Source organism: Phalacrocorax carbo, chromosome 4, assembly GCF_963921805.1.
Source record: "Phalacrocorax carbo chromosome 4, bPhaCar2.1, whole genome shotgun sequence".
Lineage (NCBI taxonomy): Eukaryota > Metazoa > Chordata > Aves > Suliformes > Phalacrocoracidae > Phalacrocorax > Phalacrocorax carbo.
This window is the reverse complement of record NC_087516.1, coordinates 33,640,126-33,651,648: the sequence shown is the minus strand read 5'-3', so window position 1 is coordinate 33,651,648 and position 11,523 is coordinate 33,640,126. Positions and strand designations below refer to the sequence as shown.

At 42.4% G+C, this 11,523-nt stretch overlaps 1 protein-coding gene across 2 annotated transcripts in view; it reads right to left on the bottom strand.

Annotated features, from left to right (window-relative positions):
- Positions 1–5,382: 5,382 nt before the first annotated feature.
- ZDHHC2 (zinc finger DHHC-type palmitoyltransferase 2) overlaps positions 5,383–11,523 on the bottom strand; it is a 37,367-nt gene continuing 31,226 nt past the window's right edge. The window contains exon 13 of one of the 2 annotated variants that reach the window (XM_064449503.1): positions 5,383–8,968. The gene's annotated coding sequence lies outside the window, so the exon portion shown is untranslated. The other variant, XM_064449504.1, reaches the window with a different exon arrangement.

Sequence of the window (11,523 nt, the reverse complement as noted above, 5' to 3'; positions counted from 1 at the left end):
GTGTTTCTGTTGATCGCACAGGGCTGATGGTATTCATTTTCATGCTAGGGGAGTAACCTTAAACACTGCCTTAAGTAATAGGGTGTACTTCAAAACCAAAGTTACAGAATAAAACCTGTCTTTTGAGGCATCCTTGTCATAGAAACCCACATGGCAGATAAATGAAAATACTATAAAATGACACTAATAGTTCCAAGTAAAAATTCCTAGCTCATTAAGTATTAGTGCTTAAGAAATCTTGCATTTAATCATGTTGGCTGAATGTTCTTCAGTGGTAGTTCTTGTTCAGTTCTATAAAACTCTTGTGTAATCCTTCTTTCGCAGTCGCTTAGAAAAATAGGTGAAGGGCTAACTAAATCAGCTGGCAAAGTGATGTGTTAGTCCAATACTCTCTGACCAGGTTGTTCTAGGTGTTCCACATGAGGAGGGTGTAACACTTTAGTGTACTGAACTTACTTAGTTGAAGATGTTTTTTGTTATGTGGGATTTTGGTTTAGAAAAGAGATACAGCAACATACTGAAATCCCAACACAAACACCATATAGCGCTTATATATACAGTTCAATCACAGTACAAGCATCGTTCCCTTTACCGATCTCTATACCATGCTCACCGTTGTGGTGCTGGGTGATCACAGTTGCCAGGAAGGTACACACGGGTTGAAGCCACTCAAGCCCGTTCTCCTCTCAAAATTAGTTTTGCTGGGTATTCAATTTTTATACTCTACGTTGGGCTGAGCCATGTGCACACATCCTCATGTTGGTGTGGCTGGCTCAGGAAAATAACACTATTGATTAATTTAGGGAAGGCCATTTACACAACCAGTTGAGCCACTCAACTGATAGAGCTGGCTGTTTACAGCAAAGGCCATCTCTGGTCCCCTTGGGCCTGAGATCAGTTCATGTTCTTTGGCAGCTGTGGTCACTTCCTACACTACTGAGCTTCATGAGCGCACTATCCTTGCTTATCTTCTCTGAGCCTTCTTCTGTGGATGGGGTTCATTAACCAGTCACAGAATGAAAGTGTGCCTTGGTCTTCAACACTGATGATGGGCAATGGGACCCCCAGAGCCCTGGGCTAGAGAACCATGACTGTGGGAATGATAAACTCCCAATCAACCCTGAACTTGTGTGGGCTGTGCTGCTCCAGCTGGATCCCTATAAGTTAACGGGGCCTGATGAGATTCATCCAAGGGTCCTTAAAGAACTGGCTGATGGCATAGGGAGACCTCTCAATGATTTTTCAATGCTCTTGGGAATCTGGAGAGGTCCCAGCTGACTGGAAGCTGGCATATGTTGTGCCAATCTTCAAGAGGGGCAACAGGGATGCCCCCGCTAACTACAGGCCTGTCAGCCTCACTTCTGTGCCTGGCAAAATTATGGAGAAGATTATTTTGGGAGTTATTGAAAAACACCTGAAAGACAGCGCAGTCATTGGTCCCAGCCAGCATGGGTTCAGGAGGGGAAAGTCCTGCTTAACAAACTTATAACTTCTTTCTAAGACAAGGTTACCCACCTAGTTGACCAAGGGAAGCCAGTCGATATAATCTGTTTGGATTTCAGTAGAGCTTTTGATACTGTCTCTCACAGTCTCCTCCCGGACAAGATGTCCAGCACACAGCTGGACACACACATAATGCAGTGGGTGAGCAATTGGCCGACGGTTGGTGTCAAAGGGTTCTAGTAAATGGGGTTACATCAGGCTGGCGGCTGGTCACTAGTGGGGTTCCATAGGGATCCATCCTGGGGCTGGTGCTCTTTAATCTCTTTGTTAATGACTTGGATGCAGGACTTGAAGGCATGCTAATGAAGTTTGCTGATGACACAAAATTGGGAGGAGCTGTTGACACTCTCAAGGGCAGAGAGGCCCTGCAGAGAGATCTGGGCAAATCAGAGAGCTGGGCAATCACCAGCCGTATGAAGTTTAACAAGGGCAAGTGCTGGGTTTTGCACCTGGGGCACTGCAGCCGTGGATGTACAGACAGACTGGGGAACGAGAGGCTGGAGAGCAGCTCTGCAGAGAGGGGCCTGGGGATTCGGGTCGATCTCAAGTTGAACATGAGCCAACAGAGTGCCCTGGCAGCCAAGAGGGCCAACCGTGCCCTGGGGGGCATCAAGCCCTGCATTGCAGCTGGTCGAGGGAGGCGATTGTCCTGCTCTGCTCCACGCTGGTGCGGCCTCACCTTGAGTGCTGCGTGCAGTTTTGGGCGCCACAGTACATTAAGGGCACAAAGCTACTAGAGAGTGTCCAGAGAAGGGCTGTGAAGTTGGTGAAGGGTTTGGAGGGGAAGCCATATGAGGAGCGGCTGAATTCCCTTGGTTTGTTCAGCGTGGAGGAGACTGATGGGAGACCTCATCGCGGTCTGCAGGTTCCTCACAAGGGGAGGAGGAGCAGCAGGCGCTGATCTCTTCTCTCTGGTGACCAACGACAGGACCCGAGGGAACGGCAGGAAGATGTGCCAGGGGAGGGTTAGGTTGGGTGTTAGGAACAGGTTCTTCCCCTGGAGGGTGGTGGAGCACTGGAACAGGTCCCCCGGGGAGGCAGTCATGGCTCCAAGCCTGATGCTATTCAAGAGCACTTGGACAAAACCCTCAGAGATAGTGTGAATTTTGGGTTTGTCCTGTGCGGGGACAGGAGTTGGACTTGATGATCCTTGTGGGTCCCTTCCAACTCAGGACATTGTATGATTCTGTAATTCTATGTGTTTGTGTCCTCTGTTTCAAACTCCCAGTTGGCTTTTCAGCCTTGAATTAACTAATAACTCACCTGAAGTAGTTGAGTGCACTGAAAGGAAGAAATTGCTTCTGTAGTGAATCAGATTTTAGAACTTCCCTGGAAGTTTAATATTCACATGATGTCAATGGATTTAGGATGGCATGGATTCATTTCAGTTTATTAACTTGTAAAATAATTATTTGAAGAAGTGAATTTTTAAATAGAATAGACTTCTTGAGATTTTTATTTAAGAGCACCAAGTCATCAATGGCAAAAAAAAAGCCAAAAGCCTCCACTAGCACTGTTGGTATTTACTTGACTGCTGCAAATTGTTCGTGGAGTTTGAACAAAATCTCACAAATAATAAAACCTGAATTTTACATACAGTAAAACACATAGGTTGTCTCAGTGTACTTTCCCATTCATACCATGTGGTGGTTCTTCTGGTTTTTCTGAACTTTACTGTACCTTGGTTGGTTTATAGGAGGTTGTTTTGGTGTTTTCTTTCCTATTGCCTGACTGGGGATGGTAGAGAAGCGAGGCGGATTCTCCTGAATTTTTTTAGCAGTCTTGGATTGGGAATGAGATGTGTTCATTGATGCAAGCTGTGAAGATCTAATTTCTGCACAGGCTTATCTTGTCCTTTTTCTGCCAGCACGGATGAGATATTTTTTTTAACTGCCTCTGCTGAAGTGGGTGAGTTTTCTCGCCCAAGCGTGCTCTTTCCTGCGCTCATGAGATACTTGCCTCAATTCACTGTGGTGAATGATGTGAGGGAAAGAGATGGAGGGAGGAGAAGCCTGCCCTTCTCTGTGCATCAGGTAGATATTGGCAACAGCTGAACTTCTAGAGGTGCATAACAGAACATGCTTTATAGGGTAGCAAATCAGAGCCATGGTTGCAGTTGGCAGTATCTTTTTTATTTTTTTATATATATATATATATAAAAAAATAGTATATAATAGCTGAGCTTTGCAAGCTCCCTGTTTTCCTTCATTCTTGTCCCTCTGCATGCTCTGGAGTGTATCTGTAATATCTATGGTAGTGTTTTATATGAAGGTTAATTGCTAGTGCACTTATATCATCACTAAGATACTGATTTTCTCTGTTATACTTCTGTGTCTGTTTGAACTAATGGCCAGTTCAGGCTCTGACATGACAGAGAAAATAACTGGAAATAGGTTCCTGGTGTTCAAGCTGTTATAGTTTGCATACGTTATGTATTTTGTCTCTATAATGGGCTCCTTCTTAGGTGAACTGAGAATTATTCTGTATTCAGAAGGAAAAAAAGGAAAATTACTTCATAAACTGGTGACTGTCAGGAGGTGTTGGGTCTGTTCCAGTTATGCCAGTCAGTCAGACTGTGAGCGTGCAGGAGGTGGGAAGGGGGACAGGGCTCACAGCAGGCTCTTCCAACTGCTGGAGTCAAACTGTTGGGCCCATCTGCTTGGGAGGATCACAGTGATCTATGCTGAAGCATGTACGCGCTGCCTCGAATACTGGAAACTGCAGTCAGATTTCAGGGTGACTGAGTTACTGCGTTCCGGTGATGGGCAATGCTAGGGAAACTTGGAGAAATGAAGGAATTATCTACCTAGCATTAACCTTGGGAGGGATGGGGTAAAGAGGCTGGAGGTCTGGATCGCACATTTCAGATGAAAGCCTTTTCAATCTGGACTTCTGTGGGAGGGGAGGAAAGAAGAATGATGATCAAAAATGTTAAAAGGGACCAACTGAAAAACTGCACAGGGAAAGCAGGCAAAGCTTTCCACAGGTTTTTTCAGATGCCACTTGCTCAAAGGCTGCTGCTTTTCCTGTCCTCCCAGCAGGTCGCTGATGGCTGCCAGCAAAGTGGCAGCGAAGAGACACCCCCCCCCCCATACAGCATAGCAGCATGCTCTGTTCTTTAATCTTCTTGTTTTGGATAAGAATGTTTGTAAGTGGTTCAATACAAATATTTATGGAAGGGTTTTAAATTTAAAATTAAAAAAAAAAAAAGGGAAAAGCTCAGAGCACATACTGCAGGTTATGTCTGAACTGGAACAGGTGAAAGCTGCTTTCATCTTTACGTAACTGTTCCTGCATTTTTAGAGGCCCCTGAGTAGAGAGTCTCATTCCTCTCTGTGCCAGGAATGGGTCTAACGCTTTCCTAGGGGAGACAGTAAAGCGCAAAGAGTGGAAGGTCAGGCAGATCAGAGGAATCTGGCATGGGAGGGCCTGGAGAGCTCATGAAGCAAAGCCGCTGTGGGTGACAACCCCAGCGAGTGACGTACGTCCCGTGCTTGCACCTCTGCAGTTCTGTGAAGGAGGGTTTGAGAACCCCCCCTTTAAGGACAGAATTCCACCTTTTTGACCTTCGATGGTATTGAAAAAGTACAGCTTTCTCTGTTCTGCCACTATGAAGACATGGAGTGTTTCACCCATGAAAGACCAAAAAGGATTTGGCTCCCTCCTAACCTGTTTCACCACAGGTGCTTTGTGAGCTGCAAGGGATCTAGCAATTGAGCCTCGGAGAGAAACCTTACCTGAAAAAGTCAAAGATCCCTGGTGAGGGGGACATTTACAGCAACTATGTTGTTAATCAAGCCACAGTAGAGGCGACTGCTGTTGAGGTACACTGTCAGTGACTGTGCCAGGTAGCGTGTCAGTGACTACTACGTACATGACTTGCTGAACATGAAGCTTTTATTTATGTGAGCAATACACTAACAAGTGGCAGAGTTATACACTAAATTTATGTGGAAATATGTTCCCCCCCCAGTCCCAGCACACCAGTCAACTGCATCAGGGCAGGAGCTCTCGGTCCAAATGATGATGAACAACAGCTACAGCATACCATGCACTAAACCAAACTTGCTTTCTGCAGCCTTTCTGAAGTCTTGCTTGAAGACCTTGATTTTAAGTACACAAACATTTGAAAATAATTACTAGCATTTCATTAATTACCTGCCCAGAGTTGTAGGCTACTGAAGAGCTTTCAGTCTGCCACTTACACTGGGCAGTGTTTTTTCTCTCAAGTTGAAGGATTAAAGTGCATAGCAGCAGCCGTGCCTAATTGCTCAGTGGGAGGAGCTCACCAACATCTGGGTGTTCCATTTTCTTAACAAAAATATTTCTCTGCGAAGAGGTCAAGCGTTCCCTCACTGGTACATCACCTGACAGACTATGTGTGGACCACTTCTGGTGCAGACATGTATTGGATTTGTCCTAACCTACAAATTAAGGAAGCTTCTTAGGCATGTGGGGGCTATGATTCATATGACTGTTTACATATATACAAAATAAATTTAACTCTGTTGTCATTAGGGACTCAGGCCCCTCTGGGGAGTCTGTAGAACTCATCCAACTTCCACAGAAGCTTGAAATGCAGTCACACTGCCAGACAACTATCAGGGCTATTTTTTTTTTTTTAGCAAAAAAGTAGATTAATAACTGTACAGTAGGTAAAAAGCAGTCTTTAAAAAAAATACAGAAATTACACAAAAGGCGGTAGTAAAGTGCCTAGCAAGAATATAAAGAACAGGAGAATCAGCGCAAGCAGACAAACAACATTGCATTCTTGCTCCCCTGACAAATTTTCCCAGTGCATATGTGGAAAAAAAGACCATTTTTTCACTTCACTAGATAAAGTATTAAGAGAGCTTAAAGCCAAGACTAGCGTCATATCAGAGATTATACTCTGAGGCATGATTAGCTCACTTTGTCCATACTCTAGACAGTGAGAACTGCCAGGAAGCCTCAAAAGCCTGCTGACAGTGCTCTTCAGCGGCACAGCTCATACCCATCCTGAGAGCAGGGGAAGCTGGAGCCCTCTGGCTCACCTCTGCTCAACCTTTATGTCTGAGCTACCACCATTTCTCTCTCCCCTTTTCCTCCCCTCAGCAGCACGTTTCCCACACCTCCGTCAGTTGTCTGTTAAGAGGGACAGCCTCCGGCTACATCAAAGCTGCAGAGTATTTAGGCCTATTGTGTTTTGTAAGTGTGACTTCTGAGACATGGAGAAGCCAGGCACTTCTCAGTCCCTTACCCCTGCCCTGTCCCTACAGTGATCCCCAGCCTTACTGAGAGTGCTTAGAGTCCTTGACACAGGGAGGCTGACATCTCTATTACATATCCATTTCCATTATGAGTTTTGCTGGAGAAGAAATCTGTACTTTGTCTTTATGTAAAAATACGGAGCAAGTTACTTGAAGCTGAATTTCAACTTTTTACTTGGTATTTTCACATGCATGCTCCATGACAAACCACCCTGTGACTAGCTGCGTAAAAAACAAGACTATATTACAGATAGAGAACCTGAAGTGTTAAAAAATATATTTTCCCTCTCCCCCTTACCCCTTGACAAGTCAGCCTTTAAACAAACACTAATACAAGGTAAGCCGACAGAACAACACTGAATAAATAGCTGCAAAAAACTTTTGGTTGCTAGATGTCTGCAGGCATCGTGTAAACTGTATGCTACCTTCATGCTAGTTTAAAAAGGTGGTCTACATCAAGGGATCCGTACTCTGGCACTTCTGGCAAGAAACAGATGTTTTCAGGCTGGTAAAATTTTGAGATTAAAAAAAAGTAAAATAAATCAGTTTTCCCTCACTAGGAAAAAAACCCACAACCCACACTTGTGCTCCAACAGCTATCACTTAAGTTGTAAACCCAGGAAAGACAAATTTTAAAGTTACCTGCCTGTAGAAGAGTTAAAGATTTGTCTTTTTGCTTTCAGAAATCTGTCACTTAGTCCTGCTGCCAGTTTTCTCAACAAACAACCGGCATCTTTAAACTGTGAACCACCCTGCTAAGTGAGTCAGGTTTGATAACAGAAGTACTCCTCTGCTCCAACTGAACTGGGCTTAGTCTGAGAGGTTTTCCTTTTTTTTTTTTGGGGGACTAGCCTTTTTATCTAGCCACCTAGGAAGCCGAACTAAGTCCCTCCTGAAGTTGTTTTCAGAATAACAATTTGCATTTAAATGTAAACACTGATACCATAAATGTAGTGTATACAAAAGGCACAAGACAATTAGATTTGTGTTGCTGAAACTTCCTTGACTTTGAAAGTTGATAATGCATCTTTTATTATCTGGCCAGTAAACTCTGATCCTAAGCAAGCTGCTAGCTCCTGACTTAACTGAAGGGGGTTTCCTACGGGCAGCAGCTTGGCTTTTTGGTACTGCAATCCAACACCCGTTGTCCTGTAAATTCAAATACCACAAGTTGTAACAGTAATTCTCCTTAACTGTACATGGTATTCATCAAATTATGCAGTAAGAAAGGCAGTGTCTTAAAGAACAAGTGAAACAAGAAATCTGAGACAGCTCTTCATTAATAAGAAACTAAGATTTTGAAAGCCGGTGGCCCTCAGGAACACAGGTTGGTAAAAAGCTTTTTGGATCAAAGTTAAGTGCTAACATTCACTTCCTGAAGCGGATAATGGCTCCAAATTGGACAATAAACTCCCCACTTCATAGCACTGTCCTGTGCAGCTCCCATCAAAATCCCCAGCTGGCCAGCTTCATCAATGCATTATCCATCTGAATGCAGGCTTTTTATTGCTCCACTTACCAGCGACCCACTGTAGCATTCAATTAAGAAAGGATGGGGTTTTTTCCCCCTCCACAACTTTTTAAACTATTGGTAGGGCACACCTGAGGGCAAACAGAGCCTTTGCCATAACGTTTTTCAAAAAAATGTTCCAAAAGTAGTCAGACACTTCACTTGGGTTTCCTTATCTTCGAAAATTGCTTATCAAGCACTCAAAAGAAAATACAGTCCATCAAGCCACTAAATTATTTGTACGCAACACTGGCTGTTCTCCCAATTCATAAAGCCAGTAGTGCAAAAATTTGATTTTAAAGTCAACTACTTAAAGCAATTTGAATTAATGGGTGAATTTTCAAAATCAAGGCAAGAACATGGACTGATATGCAAGATCACATTTTTCTTGTGCTGAATATCGAAGTAAAACCAGCCATTGAATTTTTACAACTGTAAACTCAGACTCCTCTTTTTTTTATCTTCCATTTCCTAATACTCAGAATCATCCTTCACCATTCAAAACCAGTAATTTTAAGTTGAAACATTCTTTATATGGTTCAGAAGTAGTATGTTTAGTTTCATGTTTCAAGCAGTGACATGGAGACAGCTAATCGTCTGTCAGTTTGTTTTCTGAGCACATCCACACAGGAGCAGACAGGAGCAGCTGGCCAACAGGGCTGATATTTGGAAGAATGCATCTTCCTTCCGACAGCTTTTTCTTGAACTGGAACAGACATTAATCACAAAATACATTATTAGAACTGAAGCATCCTTAAAAGTTAAGTTATTGCAACAGGTCTCATCAACTCAAAGGGGAAAGTGAACAACAGCTGCACGAAAATCCCTCCCTGAAGAGGAACACAGTGAGACTGTTCACAGTTATGTTATTAATCCACTTTAGGATGACAGTGATTAAAAACTGACTACATAGGAAGCAGGCCACCAGTTTATGAAATGAAGTGAGGTATTTTTAGAGTTCTTCCAGGTACCAACATAATTTAAAAAACAATTCTCTATTACATTAGTGTAAACCACATCTGGCACTCTCAGTAATCTAGCTTTTTTGTTACACCTCCCGAAAGTCTTTCAAGTGCCACATGGAAATATCTCAGACAGAGCTAAGGGTACAACCAAACTGGCACTTACGCTCGTGCCAGAGAAATTATCAGTCCTTAGCTACTGCTCTTTTGAGACGCGCATGCATCGGTCTGAGGCAAAACTGACTTCCAGGAACAGTTTTATGTGGCTTTAAACTTACTCTTTGGAACGTAACCTCCTCTGAAGGTGGTCTCTTTTTGAAAAGCTGCACTTCAAAATGGATGCTCACAAAAAGAAGAAACAAAAAACCCACCAACAAACAAACCCCCCCAAAACCCAGGGGGTAGGGTAATCAGACTGCAAACACAACTCTAATGTGACTTTCTCAGACTGGACTAAAAGAAAAAAACAACCAACCAGCCAAGAGTATGAGATGTTCATCAAGCTAAACAGCTTGGAAAAAACCACTTTCAGCATCTTGAGAACAATCACAGACCACGTGTGACATTCAGAATAATCTGAATGTCAAAGTTCCAATAAAATGTACACACTGTTCAAAGAGAGATTAACGTTTAAAAGTTATTACTTAAGTAAATAAAGCATTAGGACTTTTGAAAGTAGAACTCCAACCTGACAAAACTAGTTATCGTTAATGATATTTCTGTAACATAATGCAAAAATCTGATTCTTTAAAGTCTGTCTCCAATGCTTCACTCTTGAGTAGCAATGACATGTAAGACATTAAACTAACTGAAGTTGAATAATTTATTCTTTTCCAGAAGCTGTTGTTCTGTGGAAACAACTGATGGATTATACAGGGCAAAAGCATGTCATTTACATTTTGAATGAAGGGTTAGAAATGAGATTTTTAGATTCTATTAAAAACCCCCTACACAGAGCAGTCAAAATTGCAGACGCCGCTGACTTTCATTCACTCGTCTCTAACTCTGTCATTTGACACCCACATTTTCAACACTTTAACACTTCATGCCATCATCAAGTTTGTAGATGTACCTATATCTGGAACCATCTGTGTCTTCATTCACCACTTAACACAAAACCAGAATGTACTGGTCAAGAATTTTCTAGTTTCTCTGATGAATCCAACTGAACTTCTGGGACCTTTCTGGTACAAGCTACAGGCCATCTGTTGTACCTGCGCACCTACCGTTTTTATAATCTGCCTTGTCAGTGCACTACTATGTCTGACGGGTCTAGTAACAACCACTGCGTTTCTCTGATGGTTTTCCATGCCTTCCACTTCCTCCAGGAGTGACCGAGAGCAGCCTGACAGCTGTGACAGCACTTCCAGGAATCATGTCACAAACAAATGAAGGACATGCACTTAAGACACTTTGCCAGGATGACTGAAAGGGTGCTTCCAACAGCAGAAATGGAAGTGATCTTGCTGGAATGACTCCTCCAATGTTGTTGGAAAATCATAAATGATTTGGAATGCTGAAATTCTTAGGGTTGGAGTTAAATTCTTTATCCAGCTTTGAATACGAAATCGTTGATTTCCATAAGCTTTGGTGAGATTACAATACTAAAGTGAATATGATGATCAGTTGCGTTCATTCCTCCCCAACCCAATTATTAAGGTCCCCAATCTCTTGTGTATGTAACAGAATTTACTAGCTGCTTCTCAAACCTGCATTCCAAGAAGTTTATGTTGCAAGATATCAATGCAAGAAAAAAAAAATCTCAGCTGTTTTTGACAATAGGTGACTAAATGCTAGGAAGTCATATGGACACCTTTTGTCTTCAGCAGGCAGCACTTTTAAAATTATGGAACAAGATGCTCAGAACCTGGCATAGAAGAACAAGCTACTAATAGTTTTACATATTAAGAATAAGTCTATCTTTCTTTCATTATCTGATAGACCTTTACCTGCTTTAGTAGACCCAGCTATGATCTTTGCATTTAATGTCAGGAACTAACTTATATTTCAAACTTACTTCTACAAAGATCTGCTGGTCAGCTTGAATAGTCACAATGTCATTATCTTTCTACAGGAAGGGAATAGTATTTTGGAATACTACCTAAAAGCAATGGGTATAAAGGTTAAACAATGTTTTGCAAACATCACGCATCCAGAAATCAGAGTTTAGTTTAAAACTATGAATTAATGTGCCACTATCTCATGGCAAAAAAACATCAAGAAAACAGATAGGAATTGCTTTAGCAACTTTCTTTTGTGTGTTCTTCAAGTGTTAAGATGGAACGGCACATTAAGTACA